The 19235-nt window shown below is 35.5% G+C and overlaps 1 long non-coding RNA gene across 2 annotated transcripts in view; it reads right to left on the bottom strand.

Annotated features, from left to right (window-relative positions):
• Positions 1 to 19235, bottom strand: part of LOC141550198 (uncharacterized) — a 235030-nt gene that overhangs the window by 146166 nt on the left and 69629 nt on the right. For both annotated transcript variants that reach the window (XR_012484540.1, XR_012484539.1), the window contains exon 2: positions 12628 to 12730. This is a non-coding gene — a long non-coding RNA (uncharacterized LOC141550198). The remainder of the gene's footprint in view (positions 1 to 12627; positions 12731 to 19235) is intronic.

Here is a 19235-nt window from a genome sequence, read left to right as displayed (position 1 = left end):
CAAATTTTCAATGTATTTATACCTCAGAAATCAGAAAAGAAAAAAGACTACAAATTAGGGCTCAATTTATTGTTTTGCTGATTGCCTAGTCTTAAGAAAGGAATGGAAAAAATGTTAATAGTACATATAAGAATCAAAGAGTATCCTGCTATTTTCAAAGACCTGCTTGTTAAACATCTACCAGCACATCTCTGCACACAATCTCTCCTTGTAGGCCATGTACAGTGTAGGGGATACACAAACCCTTAACTTCCATTGTGCCAACAATCCCTTTCTCACTAAGGGTTCTTAAAATGTGGGTTACTTTGAGGTAGTAATATATTTTTTAACCTAAGCAGTTAGTCAATTCTACCTTTCTTTCTTTCAATCCTATTTAGACAACAGTTTCTCAAAGCTACCAAGACAGTTAGGTGACACAATGAATAATGTGCCAGGCCTGGAATCAAAAAGACCTGAATTCAAATCCAGGCTCAGGCACTCTCTAGCTCTACGACCCTGAGAAAGTTGCATAATGTTGTTTGCCTCAGTTTCCTCATCTATAAAACAAGAGTGAGAAGTAACTCCGAAATGGGATCATGAAGAGTCTGACATGACTGAAACAACTGAACAACAATTATCTCAGAGCCATGGGTGAGGCTCAGTGAGTTTTAGAAGATTTTACTTGACTCGAACCAATTCTTAAACATCTTGTTCATCCCATATACTCTTGCCAAAGTAAACCACAGCTAACAGACAGTAGATCTCAAAATGCTCAAGAAGATAAAGATCTTAAAGAGTGTCTCATTCAGCTCTTTATCTTGTCCTTTAAAAAAGCAAAGAGAGATGAAGTGGCTTACTCAGAGCAAATTATTGACAGGCCAAAACCTCCCAAATCCCAGGCTGTATTCCACTGTACCACATTTGACTTTCTCTCCATTATTCAGTCTCTGTGAATATAATCCCTGTTCAACATTCCCCAAGATAAGAAGTAAACTTAAAACTCAAAATTTTAAAAAGTGATCATTACAGAGATTGATGTTTTTCTGATCCTTATGCTATCCAATGTCCAGTGATATTAGAAAAATACAACTTTGCATCTTTTATAACCAGATTTTAGAATACTGGAGAAAGGCAGAGGAAGGGGAAAGGTAGGGGAAAGCCACTAGTAACAATTAAAAGAGGATTGTCCTGGGGCTGAAAGTTAGGAAGGAAGAAGTCAAGGAGAAACTCAGTGTCCTTGAAAAGCAACCTTGCATCCATGTGTGCACCAAGGACTGTCATTTTAATATATATTTAGTTCCTACAACACACAGAATATGATTCATTATAGAAAAATAAACAACATTCTTTTTATAGACTGAATAAATAATGTCTATTGCATTGCTAGTTTTCAAACATACATGGGTGCTATTTTGATTAATATAGTGCCTATTCATTTTTAAAACAGTACTAAGAAAGGTCCCATATTTACAAAATTTTTCATTGCAGCACTTTAAGGGGGAACAAAGAGCTGGAAACAATGTAAGTAACTATATAGTGGACAATGGTTAAACTGTGAATAATGAATGTAATGAAATAAACACTTAAATTTTAGGGATTTGAAGAATTCTGAGAAACATGGGGAGGTTTGTATGAATTGATGCAAAGTCAAATAAATAAGCAGAATCAGGAAAATAATATGCACTAAACAATTTAAGTTGAAATAACAATGAAATATCACATTTGTTTATTGACCAAAATTTGTCTCAGAATAGAGTTAAAAATATGAATTTTCCTTTTTTCATCATAGAGGAGGGGAACTATAGGGATAAACTATTGCATATACTGTATGCAATACATGCATGCATGTATTGCATATATGCATGTGTAAATATATGCATTGGTATGTTGTTCAGATTTGCTGAATTGTTTTTCTTTTTTTCTTTTTAATTTTTTGTTATAAAGGAAGGTTTCTTGGGTAGGGCAGAGGAAACAAAGATATCTGAAAATGTAAATGATTTTTCAATACAAAAGATTTTTTAAACAAAAAAATTACTGAAAACTTCATTATCTATTCTCTCAATCAATAGATATTAACAGTTTAATTACAGCAAATCCCAAAAGACTTAAAACTTTTATACTATCTGGACTTTCATATGCAGATTCAATAAACATTTGTTTTGCATTAAAAGAAGTTCCTCAAAGGCAGAAAGGGCTCTATACAAAAATATTACTCACTTCTTATTTTCAATAGCAAAGAATTAAAAATACATTCTGAAGAGGGGATCCCAAAACTCTAAAAATTATTAAAGGAGAAAATCTCCTCCAACTTTACCTCAGTGAGGGACCCTGCCCCAAGGGACAAACAGTCCTGAAACTCATTGAATTCAATTCAAATTCCAGCTTAAGCTGAAACCCAGTGAAGAGCCAACTTGGGACTCCACCTACAAGTTCCCTTCAGCTAAAGCTCCCATTATAAAAGAGCTTAATTAAAACCTTCTCTTTGCAGGGGTTCCAAACATGCAGCCCTGTTATATCATGGTATCCCAAGGAGCCTCTGTCCACTGGAATACTCTTTCTAGTGCCATCCTCTCTCTATCCTCACCTATTTCCTAACTAGACTTTATGCCTCTCTGTCAGGATGTCTAACCTTACTTCCAATCCCCATAATAAACCTCTTTTATTAATCTAGGTTTTCGGGTCTGTAAATTCTTTTACAGAAAACCTCTGCGCCACCAGAAGAGAGTCCCCAAAACTCCTTACCTTTGCACCAAATCTGAAGGAGTTGCAGGGGAGCCAAACCTCTCCATTTGGTTCCCTGAACCTCAAACCAGCCACTAGATCTTATTTAACTCCCTGACCACCAGAAACCCTAATCTCATTTTGGTTCCCTAAATCTAAACCTTATCAATTCTATGTCTAACAATTGGGAAGTAGGTGAGTATTATGACATCTTAAAAACAATATGGAGAATACAAGAAAATGTGGAAATACCTGTATGAAATGATATAAAGAGATTTAGCAGAACCAGAAATATGTAGACATTGACTATAGCTATATCAAAATAAAAAAGAAGCTAAAAACTACACAATTTTTTCTGTCCCATTTTACTCATTGCTAAGTAGTTAATATACCATTTGTCCAATATTTCTCTACTAGAATATTTGTTTTTAATTTATGGTTATCAGTCTTAAATTTTTTTAATGTTAAAGGGAAAAAACTTCATATTTTAAAGTTGGGACCAGATGTTCTACAATTGGCCTTTCCTGTTCCTTCCATTCTCCATTCCTCTTTCCTCTAAAATTACTTTCCACTTACACTGTATGTATCTTATATGTAGAATTTTTTACATGCCATATTCACCAATAGAATGCTCCTTGGGGGTAGGGACTGTATATTAACCTTTTTTTTGTCTTTTTAGCACTTAGCACATTTGAGTGAATCACTGCATTGCAGTAGAAACGTGGACAGCACCTTTCTCTGCTTGGTTACTTAGATTCTACCCATTTATCAGCCTTCACTCAATGACTAAGTCTATAGGTCTCCATATACATACAATCCATTCTAGAATGTGTGCTCTTTCCCCTTTCGTGCTCAGGTTTGCTCTGTGAGTTTGCTAAACACATGTGGTTTGTGCAGAAGATTATAGCTTAGAAAAAGAAAACTATCTCCCAGATAGCCATATGGCAAAATCCATAAATGGAATACCTAAGGGATAAAGTATAAAAGAAAATGTTTAGGATACCCTTTTAGAATTTGTTTTTAAAGAAGACATTTGGCAAATGACATAGGTGATTTCATATGGGGTTAGACCAACATTTCCTCTCCTGTGAATATTTTCACAATCTTATCTATTATAATAATGTTGTCAGTATGCTAGCTAGCCAGGTGTGGAGTCAATGACTCATCTTCCTGAGTTCAAATTTAGCCTCAGACATTTATTGCTATGTGACTCTAGGCAAGTCATTTAAATCTGTTTGCCTCATTTTCCTTTTCTATAAATGAGTTGGAGAAGAAAATGGCAGAGAAGAAAATGGCAAACCACTCCAGTATTTTTGCCAAGAAAAACCCAAATGGAGTAACAAAAGAGTCAGACCTTACTGAAGCAACTGAACAACAAACAAATAATGGTAGCATGTGGAAGAACTTCATCCAACTAAGTTGGCTATATGATGGCTAATATGGCTATCAGTAATATTAACTACTAGATTGATCTATAGAAATTTGCACTCATTCACTAATCAATCAATATAGCATAGTCCTTAGGTTCCCAAAGTCCAGTCTTTATTAATAGAAACTCAATGTCCTTTTTGCAGAGGAGACATGATCTCTCATTCTACTCCATCCTGACCTAATAATCTCTGGAATATTGTGTTCATCTCAAAGGACTATATTTTTGAAAGAACACTAACAAGTTGAGGATTCCAAAGTGGATGGCAAAGGGCCTTAAGATGATGTCATATAATGACTAATCAAAAGAACCAGGCCTATTTATCCTGGAGAAGAAAAGACTTAAGGGAGAGATGATAACTGTCTCCAAGTATATATACAGTGGTCCTCAAACTTTTTAAATAGGGGGCCAGTTCACTGTCCCTCAGACTGTTGGAGGGCCGGACTATAGTAAAAACAAAAGCTCACACTCCGTCTTTGCCCCTCAGCCCATTTCCCATAACCCGGCGGGCGCATAAACGTCCTCAGCCAGCTGCATCTGGCCCAGGGCTGTAGTTTGAGAACCCCTGAGGTCATCAGGTAGAAAAAGATTTGGATTTAAGGATCATTAAACCTGATCTCTCCTTCATTTTACAGATGAAGAAATTGAGGTTTAAAACATTTATAAAGGTAGTAAGTATGTTTTTATAACTGCAAAGGAGAATTAAAAGGAGCTATTAGAAGTTTCAGGAAGGCAGATTTTATCTCATTATGTGGGGAGGTTGGAGGGAGAGGAGAAACATCCTAACAATTAGAGCAACCTAAGAGTTGAATGGATTCCCTTAGAGTTGGTCTCATCAAAGGTTTTCCAACAAAGTCTGTTGGTTGGTAATGTTGCAAAGAGGATGCCTTTAAAGATTCAGATGAGACTAGATAAGCTTTCTAGAACCCTTTCACAGTCAAGTCCAAAATCCATTTGGACAACAACACAAACAGATTAAACTATGAAAAGCCCAGAGAGAATTAAGAAGAAATAAACTAAATCAGGCACTGTATTCTAATCCTACTGAGTTATTAAAAAAAACCATAGCATGTTATAGCTGAAAGAACCTTTCCAGGTCATTTAGTCCAACTCTTTCATTTTACTACTGAGGAAACTGAGGATCAGAGAAGTTGTGAGGTCACACAGTTTATTAGTAGCAAAGCCAAGAACAAAATTTGTGTTTCCTGACTCCCAAGCCAATGTTCTTTGTCTCTTTTTTTAAGTTTTGTTGATGTGTTTTATTTTCACAGTATTATATAAATATTTACAAATCACCCCCAAACCTGTAACAAAATATAACATTTTGCAAATTTAACAATATAGTGACCTCATCTGAAACATCATGAAACATTCCATATCTGTAGCATATTTTCCACCACCTTATTTTTATTTTTAAAAAATTTAAGCAACAAACATTTATCTTATTCCCTTTCCAATTCCCACTTTATTGGGAAAAATGACAAAATAAAAAACAAATTTCTCATAACAAATATGTACAGTCAACCAAAACTAGTTCCTTAATTGTCTATTCAAATACACACACACACAAACACGCACACACACACACACATACAAACGTGTGTGTATGTTTGTATGCCTGCATTTATATAGCCAGAGGCCTTCTCTTGGAATATATGTATGTGTGTATATGTATGTGTCATCTATCAGGAGATAATAAACTTCATCCTTGGTCACCATTGGACTGGACACAATTCTTACAGTTTTCAAAGTTATTTTAATTTATAGTATTGTTGTTACTGAATCAGGGGTATTCTTAATTCTGCTCATTTCCTTTTCTATTACTAAAAAAGTTTTGTTTGTTTTTGTAACATTGTTATGATACAAATTGTTCTTCAGGTTCTATATTCTTCACTCTGTAATTGTTCATGTCTTTCCACGTCTCTTTAAATCAATCTATTTCCTCATTACTTATAGTATCATAACTCCATCATATTCATATACCACAACTTATTCCATATTTTTCCAATTTCCTCATACTGCTTCTTAGGAGAAGATAATTCTGGAAAGTGAAAGAAAAAAATTTAAAAGGAAGTTTAATCAAAAGATCCAAAGTAAGGAACTAAATTACTCAAATAAAATTCCTATCTTTTACAGAAAGAAAAGATAGAAGTGAGAGTACCAAAGATACAGGAGGTTTATATAGTCTATTAAGCCAGACAGGAAAATGTCAAGTCATTATCTGCTCATTGCATGGTCTCTTTGCATGGAGAATGGACAGACCATAAAGGGACCAAAAGGAAAAATTAAATGATTAAATTCCCCACTGGCAGGGAAACCTGCTCTGTTCCAGGCACATTTACTGCCAACAGAAGGCTGCTGGGTGTGCAGAAGGAGAAGTGAAGAAAATGTGCCAGGAAGCAATGGATCTATCACCAGGATTGGGATGGAAGCCAAAAACTGAGACCTAGAGGATACATATCAGAGTTCAGGGAGTAAAGGGCTGAGGAGAGGAGCCCAAACCCAGTATTAGGGTAACTATAGAAATCCAATCCAGGATCTTCACAATTCATCTTTCTATAAGTATAGGGTTTCTCTAATTCACAAGGGGAAAAGTTCCCTGTGCTTGTTGTGGACAGACAGTGCTCCTAGAGAGCATGCAGATGGCTTTGGTTTAATTGGAACCTAAATTACATTTCAAAGAAAGTAACTCAAGCTTACAAAAAGGAGACTGAAAATCCATCACATACACTACTCTCCCCATCCCAGCAACTTCACAAGTTCTCTTTTTTGAAATTTTCACATGGATGCACAGTCAAGAAAGCATGCCTAAAATGAATAAGACATCCCACATTTACTAGGATCAGAGTTTCATAGTGTAAAGTTCAAATACTTGCAATTATTCCCTAAATACTGTTGTATTTATTCCTCCCACCACCTAGGTATTCCAGTTCTACAGGGATTAATTACTGAACTAAACAGTGGTAGAAATGATAGCAGCTCACTCTGGAAGGCCAGTTGTCCAACTGTTAAATTATTTGCATGTCATTTATTGACTTGCCCCCTAATGAGACCAAGAGTTCAGGAGGACTCTCCTGCCATGAACAGGTTTATGACACTATGCTTCATCAGCTAGATGGCTCTCAGCTGTTTCACCCTTAACCACCCTAACCATCCAAAGACAAAATGCAGGCTTTTCCTACTAGACACTATGCTCCTTCATTCCAGCCTATCCCTGATCTTCCCTAACTCTCTTTCTACTGTCATGTCCCTTGCAGGTCTGTACATATCAACTGTCCAAATGTCACAGCTAAAATTTTCTACAATGTGAGTAAATTTAGGAGCACAAAATATATTATAGCAATGAAATCATAGGTTTATACAGCATGTTACAGCTAATAAATGCTTGAAAAAAGCCCTTTGAAATAAGTGATACAAATATTGTCTCCATTTTACACATGAGTAAACTGAGGCTCAGAAAGCTTAGCTTACCCAAGAACATATATTTCAAATCAGAGCCAAAACTCAAACTCATACCTTGGACTTCAAGACCAATGTTACTTCTAAACTACTGTTTACCCAAATCAGTTAAACCATCCATCTAATTTTATACTTTAAGGATCTAGGACTGCTATAATTTTCCTATAATTTTCTAAGGCATGTGGGTTATGATGCTTATATGAAGACATCAATCAAGTCAAGAGACATCTTGTCTAAACAATGAACAACTATCATAATCTGTTTTAGTTCCTATGCTACAGTTTGGGTTTTTCCAGTCTGCTAAGTGGTATTTACCTTGGTTTTATACTATAGTTAAATGTTAAGGACCATGCCTAAGTGTGAAGGGGCAGGTTGATTCTCCTAAAGCTTCCACAGCTGTGAATCATAACACACTTGAAGGAATTGCAAATCAGCCTTTACAGACTCAGATGTTGCTTGTGAATTGGGAATGAAATAAATCAGAGGCAAGAAGGAAGAGGAGAGAGGTCAAAGAATGCAACTGCCTCTCAGTCTCTTTGTATCATTATCCTCTCACATGAAGGGATCTGTTCAGCTGGTCAGAATTAAATCCTCAGTAGTCACTAGCAGGTGGTTCCTCTAAACAGTTAAACTCACCACAACTTCTCACTTTTGACTAATCTTGCTTTTCCTAAATTTCTCCTCTTCTCCCTGCAGTTGTATATAGATAACAATAGGAAGTGGGAATTTGAGCTGTGATTTCATTGATAATACACTCCTAGATGAGTAAACTACTCATACAATTGCCTATAGGCAAGGAAGGCAGCTACAGTGGATAGAGCACCCCATCTAGGGTCAAGAAAATTCATTTTCCTGAGTTCAAATCTAGTTTCAAATGTGGTCTTGCTGCATATCCCTGAGCAAGTCACAAAGAATCAGACATGACTGAAAAACAGTTGAATAACAAGGGGCAAATAGGTTGAGTACCTCTTTTAGAGTCACACAATCACTAGGACTAAAGTTGAACCTTTCTGATCCTAAATGCAGACTATCAAGCAGACTGTTGTTATACTTCCATGTTTCTCATATGAACTACTAAACTTTGTCCCTCATTGATAATATGACTTGAATCAATAGATCACAGGTGTACACCATTTTGTACATTATATGCAAGATTTGGAGTTGATTGTAGATTAGATCATGAGCTTCTTAATGCAAATTTAGATTTAAATTAGAAAACAGGGAAAATCATCAGACCCTATAGGTATGATCCAAACAACATCCATTATGAATATAAAGTAGAGGCGATAAAGAGATTTAAGAAATTAGTTTTGATAGAGTGCCTGAAAAACTAGAGGGTAGAGATTTGCAACAGTGTAGAGGAGACCAACAAAAAACATTCCAAAGGAAAAATAAGAGCAAGCAAGCAAAAAAAGCTGTCTTCAAATGTAGCTAAGGAAAGAAGAAAAGGAAAATGAAACGATATATCCAATTGAATGCAGAATTCCAGAGAATAACAAAGAGAAATAAAGTTTTCTTAAATGAGCAGTATAAATAAATAAATATTATTAACAATAATAGAAAGGAAAGATAAGAGATCTCTTCAAGAAAATTAGATTTATCAAGGGAAGGTTTCATGTAAAAATGGACATGATAAAAGAAAGAAATGATAGGGATTTAGCAAAAGAGATTAAGAAGCGACAGCCCAAGAATGCACAAAAACTAAGAAAGATCGTAACATCAATAAGTAGGATAAAATGATTGCTGATCTACAGTCAGACATCGTGAAGAATGAAATCAAATGGGCCTTTGGAAGCATTACTAACACTAAGGCTGGTAGAGATGATGGAATTCCAGCTGAGCTAATTAAAAATCTAAAAGATGATGTTATTAAAGTGCTAAACTCAATATGCTAGGAAATTTGGAAAATTCAATAGTTGCCATTGGATTAGAAAAGGTCATTTTATATATCCCAGTCTTAAACAAGGGTAATGCCAAGGAATGTTCAAATTACCGAACAATTTTGCTCACCTCACACATCAGCAAGATGATGTTTAAGATTTTACAAATGAGACCAGCAATATACGAATCAAAAATTACCAGAACACGCTGGTTTTCAGAGCCAAAAGAACTAGACATCAAATTGCCAACTTTCAATGTATTATGGAAAAAGCAAAGTAATTCCAGAAAAACATCCACTTCTGCTTTCTTAACTACACTAAAACTTTGTGTGGGATCATAACAAAATGAGGCAAGTCCTTAAAAATATGGGCTAACCAAATCATCTTAACCTCTCTCAGGAGTCTTGTTTTTCTAGCTAGTCCTTCTTTCTTTGTATTCCCAGTCTTTAACACAGTTCTTACCACATAATAAGAGATTAATAAATGCTTGTTAATTTCATTGTTCCTTCCTAGTCATAAAGGGAACCTCTTCCCTCCTCTCCTCATCATATTTGGTACCTGAATGAACAACATTAGGATTTCAGGTATTCTCTCAATTTGAGGCTATTAGCCATATAGTCACCTCCTTTATCAATGTGGCTAGTTGCCAACCAATTTCCATCTTATAAAGCATGATTTTCTATAGCTTCTCCCAATCCTCTGATATAAATCCTCTTCCTAAATTGTTCCTAACTTTCAAAATTTTAATTTTCATTTCTATCACCTTCCTTCTTTTTTCCTATTTTTCCTTGGTGGATTGGTTGGTTGGTTGGTTTCCTTTGTTCTTGAAGAGGACCAAAATGATATCACATGTTGGGATAAAGATACAGTGTGTCCAACTATGGCTAACCAGACCAGCATAATTTCAAAAGATTCTACCACAAGTTGAGCACAAACATCTATATGAATATTTGGAGTGGAGATGTCTCCAAATTTTTACATCTCTTCAATTCTGCTTTGTTCATAGAGCACGCACCTTCTTTGATGAGGGGATGCCATGCTGCACAGTCTTGTATCAGTATCTCTTATGTGTCACAATTGATTACAAGGTTTTTCAGGAAGACCATGAAAGTGTACTCATATATTTCTTATAACCTCCATGTGATCACCTTGCATGAGTGATCTTGCATGAGTTCTCCATAAAATAGTCTTTTAGGCAAATTTGCTTTTAGTATTTGAATAACATGGCCAGCCCATAGGAATTGTACTCTCTGCAATAGAGATTGAATGCTTGGCAGTTCAGCTTGAGAAAGAACTTCAGTGTCCAAGATCTCATCTTGTCAGATGATCTTTTTAAGACAATGAAAATGAACATGATTCAATCTCTTGACATGGCATGGCATGGTGTCCAGATTTCGCAGACATAAAGCAATGAGGTTAGTACAACAGCTCTGTAGACCATCAGTTTGGTAAGGAGTTCAATACCTTTTTCTTTCACACACTTTCCTCCAGACCCTCCCAAAACACTGAACTAGTTCTGACAATGCATGCATCAACCTCATTATCTAGTTGTATGTCCTAGGAAAGTTTACTGTCAAGGTAAATAAACTTATTCAAAGCACTGAAAATTTTTCCTTTTGCTGAAACTGATGCTTTTGCATGTGGATGGTGTGGTTGGTGAAACAATTGTGTTTTCTTAGTTAATTTTTAGGCCAAAATGAGTACAAGCAGCAGAGAATTGATCCACATTTTGTTGCATCTCACCTTCAGAGGCTGCATCTAGTATGCAGTTATTTGTGAACAAAAAATCATGCACCAACTCTCCCTCCACATTAGTCTTGGCTTGTAGCCTTTTCAAGTTACATATTTTACCATCAGTGTAGTAGCTGATCTTGATTATTTGCCCTTACTTTTCCAATGAGTACCATTTATCTTTTCATAACTTTTCACAACTCTTTCCTGAGCCAGCAAGTCTACTAGAGTCTCTCTTCTCTTTCCATTCTGGTTTTCATATCCTCTTTTATCATATTCAGAAGTTTACAATGTATATTGAATTAATGACAATCCCTTTTCACCTCTTTAAATTTAACCCAATTGACATTTTTAATACAGGGTTCCAATTTCCCTAGAGATGGAAGAGACTTTACTAGCTATCAAGTTTAAACACCTTGTTGTGCATTTGAAAAAAAAACAAGACATAGAGAGGTTAAATGTCTTGCCTAGAGACATACGGCCAATATCTGGGGCAGGATTTGAATTTCAGTCTTCCAGATTCCTAGTGCCCCTATCAATTACACCATGCTAGTTTTTTTTTAAAACCAATGATCATTTGGGAAAATAAAAAATTTCAAAAAAAGAAACAGAAAAAAACCTTATTTTATTCTCAAATTATTTCTCTCAAAGATGTCTCATTAAGGGATAGTAAAATTTGTCTCTCACCTTATTGTTTGTCCTTCATTCAAAGAAGACCAATGACCTCATAGAATGATATTTTGACTCCTGAATGAATTGGAGTAAAGTGAGGCAAAGTGGAACAAAGTCATAAGTTTCACTCTTCCAAAGTCATCAAAGTCCAGTGACAAAGCAAAATTCAAGATGACTGCTAATGACTGCAATTCAGTGTATGACCATGGTATTTTTGATGTCTGACAAAGCCCTAAGATCTCCGCAGCACCTGGTTTAACCATCTTCATGACCATTGGAACAAATTTTCTCCTCTTCCAATCTTTACATAATTGGAGTAGATATCTCTCAATTCATTGACAAGCAAAACTCAAAAACTTTGCTTCCTTTGTCTAAATGAAAAAGAAACCCCCTTAATCAGTACTTAGAACTTAAGAACAGATCATTCACATCTTAAAGTTGACAGCTAACTTTTTCCTCTGGGATCATCTAATCCAAGTTCTTCATTTGAAAGATGGAGAAGTTGAGGGTACAAAGGTGAAATGATATGCTAAGATCATAGAGCTACTTGTCTCAAATATTATGTATGCATTTTTAAATCGATTTGAGGATATGCTTCTTCAGATCTAAAGATTTGTGCCAATTATCTTATGTATTAATCTTTCCTAATTAAACAAGATTCTATGACAGATGGAACTAGGGAGATAATTTTGTTTAATGAATCGAGGAATATGTAAATCAAGTGAGTCGTAAAATAATACAGAGACATATGCTTACCTAAGGTGTTTGCCGGCACTATTAAAGTTGTCCTCTGTAGAGTGGAAAAACCAATTTTCTGTCTATGGTAAAGTTCTTCAAATGTTCCTTTTCACATAAAAAACTGTTAAAGGGAAATTAACTGGTTAAAAAATTGGTGTTTGATTATCACTATTTTCAAATGATATGATAGTATACTTAAAGAAACCTAGAATTACTTGAAATAATTAACATTAGCAAAGTTGCAGTATATAAGATAAATTCACAAATCATTAGCATTTCTTTATTTGACCAACAAAGCCTAGCAGCAAGAGATTAAAAAGAGAAATTTTATTTAAAATAATTGTGAATAATATAAAATACGTAGGAGTCTAACCTGCCAAGACAAACCCAGTAATTAAATAAATACAAAGACAAAAACAATTTTCACACAAATAAAATCAGATCTAACATTTGGGAAAATATCAGTTGCTCATAGGTAGGCTGAGCTAATATAATAAAAATGACAATTCTGCCAAAACAAATTTATTTATTCAGTACTATAACAAACTACCAAAAAGGAAAAAAAAAACTATCTTATAGAGAGCTAGAAAAAATAACAACAAAATTCATCTGGAAGAACAAAAGGACAAGAATATCATGGAAATTAATGGGAAAAAAAAACATATAAATGAAGGTAGCCTAACAATACCAGATTTCAAAGTATATTACAAAGCAGAAATCATCAAAACTATCTGGTACCAGCTAAGAAATAGAATGGTAGATGAGTGGAATAGATTTGATACCCAAGACCCAGTAGTCAATGACCATGGTAATCTAATGTTTGGTAAACCCAAAAATCCCACTTTGAGAGTTAGAACTCACTATTTCACAAAAACTGCTAGGAAAACTGAAAAACAATAGGACACAAATTAGGTACAGACAAACATCTCACACTGTATAGAAGATAAACTCAAAATGGTTGTATGATTTAAACATAAAAGGTGACACCACAAACAAATTAGAAAAATAAAGAATAGTCTACATGTTAGATCTATGGGAAAGAGAATAATTCATGACCAAACAAAAGATAGAAAGTATTATTATTATTTTGATTATATAAAGTTATAAAGATTTTCTACAAACAAAGCCAATGCAACCAAGACTAAAAGGAAAGCAGAAAACTGGGAAATAATCTTTACAGCAGGAATCTGAGATAGAGGTCTCATTTCTCAAATGCACAGACAAATTTATAAGAATACCAGCCATCTCCCAATTGATAAATGGTAAAAGGATATGAAGAAGTAGTTTTCAGATGAAAAAATCAAAGCTATGTAGGCATATAAAGTAGTGCTCTATGTTACTTTTGATTAGAGAAATGCAAATTAAAACACCTCTGAGATACTACTTTACACCTATCAGATTGGCCACTATGACAGAAAAGGAAAGTGGTAAATGTTGAAGAAGATATGGGAAAATTGAAGTACTAATGAATTGATGGAGGTATGAACTTATCTAATCTTTCTGAGAGATCAATTTGGAACTATCCCCAAAGGGCTGTGAATACTTTCTGACCCAGCAATATTACTATTATCCCCAAAATATCATTAAGAAGGGGAAAAAACCTACATGTATAAAAATATGTACAACCCTTTTTGTGAGGACAAAATGTTGGAAACTGAAGGATAACCATGATTTGGGGAATTAGTATACAATGCAATACAGTACAATAAGAAATGATGAACAGGCAGATTTCATTAACACCTGGAAAGTCATATACAAACTGATGAAAAATGAAATGAGCAGAACCAGAGCAACATTGTACACAGTATCAGCACTACTATACAATGATCAATAATAATCAACTCAGCTCTTCTCAGCAACACAATGATCCAAGAATAGTATAAAGGACTAAAGAAGGAAAATGCTATCCATAACCAGATTAAAAACTTATGGACTCTGAATGCAGATCAAAGCATATTTTTTCATTTACTTTATTTTTTCTTAGGATTTTTTTTCTTTTTATCTGTTTCTTTTTTCACAACTGTGACTAATATGGAAATAGATTTTCCATATTTATGTATGCACATGTATCAGTTATATCAAACTATCTACCATCTTCAGAAGAGAGAAGGAAAGGGAAGGAAGAAGAAAAGTTTGGAAGTCAAAATCTTATAAAAGTGAATGTTAAAAACTTTCGTGACATGTAACCAGGGAAAAAATAAAATACTATAAAAATAGTAAAAAAAAAAAAAAAATTTAGAATGATGTTTGAAAACAGAATTTGGATTTCCACAAAAATCTTAAAAGAAAGAAACAAGAAGACCTTGAACAAAGATATAGTGCTTGTGACAAAGACCATTTAAAGTATTGCAATATTTATTACAAGGATTTCCTTTTCCCCTCCCTCCAATGAGGGAACAGGGAGGAGAGAGGGTAGACAAAAAAGAAAAAAGAAAAGAGGATCATGAAAGTACATGCACTCTGGATTTTAGGAGAGCATATTTCAAAACATTTTATAGAAAGGCAGGCAGTGAACACTCATTAAGTACTTACTTTGTGCCTAGGCAGCCAGATGGCTTTGTGGATAGAGACTGGGCATAAAGTCAAGAAGACTATTCAAATTGAGCTTCATTTACTAGTGACTCTTGGCAAATCATTTGATCCTGTTTGCCTCAGTTTCCTCATCTGTAAAATGAATTAGAGAAGGAAACAGCAAACCACTTCAATTTCTTTGCCAAGACAAACAAAAAAGGGGCCACAAAGAATCAGATACAATTGAAAAATATCTAAAAACATTTAAAACTTTTACTATGTATTAGGCAATCGTGCCAAGCACTAGAAATATAAATACAAGCAAAAAATGAGATGGTCCCTGTCCTCAAGAAGCTTACAAGCCTGGCCTCTTCTCCAAAACTGAGGCCCTAGGATGAACTCACCAATGGGGAAAAAAAGGTTAGAGGAGCAGAGTGATGTTCCCAGATAAAAAGAAGGCTCCAATGATTAGGAAAGTTCTAGGGTGAGAAGGCAACTAAGACATGGTGATAACATCCAAAGAATTAGAATCAGAGTAGAGAGAGAAATGAAGGATGATCCCCTCCCCAAAAAACATTCATGCACTGTCTATCAAAAATAAAATTATGAATGCACAAAAAACAAAAAATTCAGATAATTAGGGGAAAGGAGAGTGGCTTAAAGATATCCATATGGATGCACAAAAAAATTATTTGGCCTATTTCAATTTGAAAAAGATACTTTAAGAAAACAAAGGCAAGTAATGAAAGAGGAAAACAAAAGCATGAACCATCTTGTAATAATAGGGATAAAGGTAAAATGAGTTAGGACCAGCAAGATGAGCTAAAAACAAGAAAAAATAGCTTTTTATCTAGGTTGTGAGAAAACAGAGGATAAAAGAAAATATATGACTGCTGATTGAAGTGTATGAGATAATGATAATGGATGATGAGTGAAAGCAGAGTTGTTCAACTCATTTACTTTCTGGTTTTGTTTTTTTTTTTCTGACAAGAAAACAGAATTCAATCCTTTGGATAGAAAAAAATAAAATACAGTCAATAGGAGTTAAAGCCCCCAAATCAAAGAGATTATGAGAAAAAGGGAGAACATTGCTTCCCTTGATTAGCTCAAGTCACCATGAACTACTTCCTAATGTACTGAAAGAACAGGCAGAGGACACATGATGAAACATGCTACCCACATCCTGACAGAGATGATGGCCTCCAGGGTACAAATTGAGACATATATTTTTAGCCATAGCCAAAGATGAAAGTTGTTTTGCTTGGCTGCATATTTTTTATGAGGCTTTTCTTCTATTTTCTTTTTTCAAGAGGGTTAGTGTAGTGTTCTGATCATCTCTCAGTTGTAATCCTTTTCTGGGAGGAGGTTTCTTTTCTGTATAATCTTTTCCCCTATGAGCAAGTTTCTTGGGAGGCTTCTGGACCCTCCAGCCAGCCTCTTCTTCTTCCTGAATCCTGGCTCTGAATCTCCTCCAGCTCTTGTCCTTCCCCAGTCCAGACTGCTCTCCAAGCTCAATGTTGCCTCTTTTTATCCTCCCAGAGAATGGGCGTGGGATCATACAAGGGCTTCTGGGAAGAACCACTTCAACCAATGAGCTTGCTCCTCCTAGAATTCCTAAGGTGTAAACTCCCTTTAAAGGCCCAAACCAAAGGTCTGAGCCAGAGAACTGTCAAGTCAACCTGAGTTCTCACCTTGTCACTGTCCAGACAACCTGAATTCTCACCTTGTCACTGTCCAGACAACCTGTGTTCTCACCTAGTAATCCTAACAGGTTAGGGAAGGGAAAGAAAACAGTTTGTTCATTTTAAAAATACAATTAATTTTTTTTAAGAACAGGCAGTTTTCAGCTATCAGTGACCAGCTAGATGGCATAATGGATTAAGTGCTGGACCTAGAATAAGGAAGACTGAGGTCAAATTAATTAAAAAAAAAAAAAGTTCAAATCACTAGTTATATGATCTTGGTCAAGTCCCTTAACTTCTATTTGCTTCAGTTTCACCATCTGTAAAATGAGGATAATAACAGCACCTTCCCTTCAGGGAAGATCTACTGAGATAATATTTGTAAAGCACTCAGCACAGTGCCTGACAGATAGTAAGTATTATATGAAGGTCAGCTATTACTATTTTCAAAGATTATCCAATAATCAAAAATCAAATTCTATTTTTTTTTCCAAAAGGGGAAGAGAAAAGAGTCTGCAAGCTATAGACCTGTGCGTTTGATTTTGGTTTTTAATTTTTGGGGAGAGGCATAGCCTGTGCTTGTTACTGGTGAATGGAACTCCTGATAAGGAAAGCCCCTGTACCAATGAAGATCAGCAACTACTCTACAGTATTGTTTCAATAATTTATCCAATGTCATACTGAGATATGTATAAAATAAATGTAAGACTTAAAATCCAGCTTTCTCACCAGAAACTGATTCTCTATTATATCAAGACGCTGATAAGGGTTCAGGTTCTAGAAGAAATATACTAGTAATTCTGAGGCCCCAAGACATTAGGAGTGCTGTTGTTTTAACAATCTGTTTGTCAGTGATCCTAAAGTCTCCTGTCTTTAGGATTACTGTAGTATAGTCCTAGAAACTTTGCTGACTGACAGATAACAATCTGTTGTTCCCTGATAACAGAGGTTCTGAGACAAATGGTGAGGTGCATACCATACTCCTCAGTTCTACCTCTGGGCCATAAACTTAGCACACCAGTGACAGGAAGAACCAGATTTTTGTCTTTTCCTATAAATTTGCCTTCTTGCTCCTGATTCTTTGCTAAATTGTTTTGAAACTTAGCCCATTTCAATTGGAATTACAATTACAATAAACTTAACCTTGACTTGGAGATGAGTTCAAGCCTGCAAATTCTTTTGAGATAACCCCAACTTTTTGGGGTCTTCTTGTGAACCTCAACATTTGCTGGCTCATGCGGGGAGAGTCTGGCTTCCCCTGGCTTCATCCCCTCCTTGTCAAGCTAGGTCCCCCCATTTTTTCCTCCCTCGATCCTATAGCTGGTATACTTCAAGCAACTTGGAGAAGGCTTATCTGGGTTGTCTTGAGCTGTATGCTCAGCAGATTTTCCTTGACTGGGGATGCCCAGCCTTTGTCACTTTTTCATTCTCTCTGGGATGCCAAAGGAAAAGGCAATGTGTTGTAGGATGACTTTTAGCAAAGAATTAACCTTTGCCACCTTTTTAGAAATTTTATGGCTTTTAGCAAAGATCAAACAGTCCTCTTCCATGTCATTTGTGTCTGTGTCTGTGTCTCTATGTAGAATGTCTTGTTATGTTTGTTCTGTGAGCTGGATGTTGTTACCTAGAAAGATTTAAAATTTAGGTAGCAAGAAAAAATTTCTATGCTGTAATTAGAATGCTGGGAAAGATTTCTTAACATCCTTGACTCCCACCTTAAAAGGGGGAAAAACCTGATTTTTTCTTATGGACCCCAGCTCTGGCTAAGCTGGGAGCCACAGAAATAAAGTTAGCTAATTAAAATTGTAGTGCTGCTAAAATGACATTTTAGCAAATTCTCAAGGTTTTGAGAGCAATGATTAAGGAGTTTGGCAATTAATCTAAGATTGCAAGAAAAATTCCTGAAACATTGGGAATAATTCCAGGAATTTATCCCATTCTGAAAGAAAAGAAAAAGAAAAAAAAAGTAACTTTTTGCTAAACTTCTTTGACTCCTATCTTGTCCAAAGTCCCCGTCTGATCCTTTGGGAAAGCACTCTAGAAAGTATTAAGGAACCCTCTCCACAATCTTGATCACTCAGCATGCTCCAGTCCCTAGAGTCCTTAGTGCCTTTCTTTTGTGGGAATTGCTAACTAGATCAATATAACCCAAGTCCCTGTTTGCTAACCTCTCTCATCTTAGATGAGACTAAAAAAAAGAGAATGCTGAAGAAATGTATGGAAACTCAAATACTGCTCCACCTGGAGAAATGGGGAAAGCAGCAATAGCTGTGGGGACCTCACACAACCTTGCCCAAATACCTCCCCAATCCAGCTTGGGGAAGTAGGAATAGAGTGGGGATCAGGCTCCATAGTCAGCATGTCCTGAGCCCTGACATCTGAAACTATTATCAAAGGAAGATCCTGGTACCAGTCACCCCAACCTTCAACAGA

This window comes from Sminthopsis crassicaudata, chromosome 1 (genome assembly GCF_048593235.1).
Source record: "Sminthopsis crassicaudata isolate SCR6 chromosome 1, ASM4859323v1, whole genome shotgun sequence".
Classification (NCBI taxonomy): Eukaryota; Metazoa; Chordata; class Mammalia; order Dasyuromorphia; family Dasyuridae; genus Sminthopsis; species Sminthopsis crassicaudata.
Note: the sequence above shows the minus strand (reverse complement) of the source record. Positions and strands in the feature narration are given on the sequence as shown.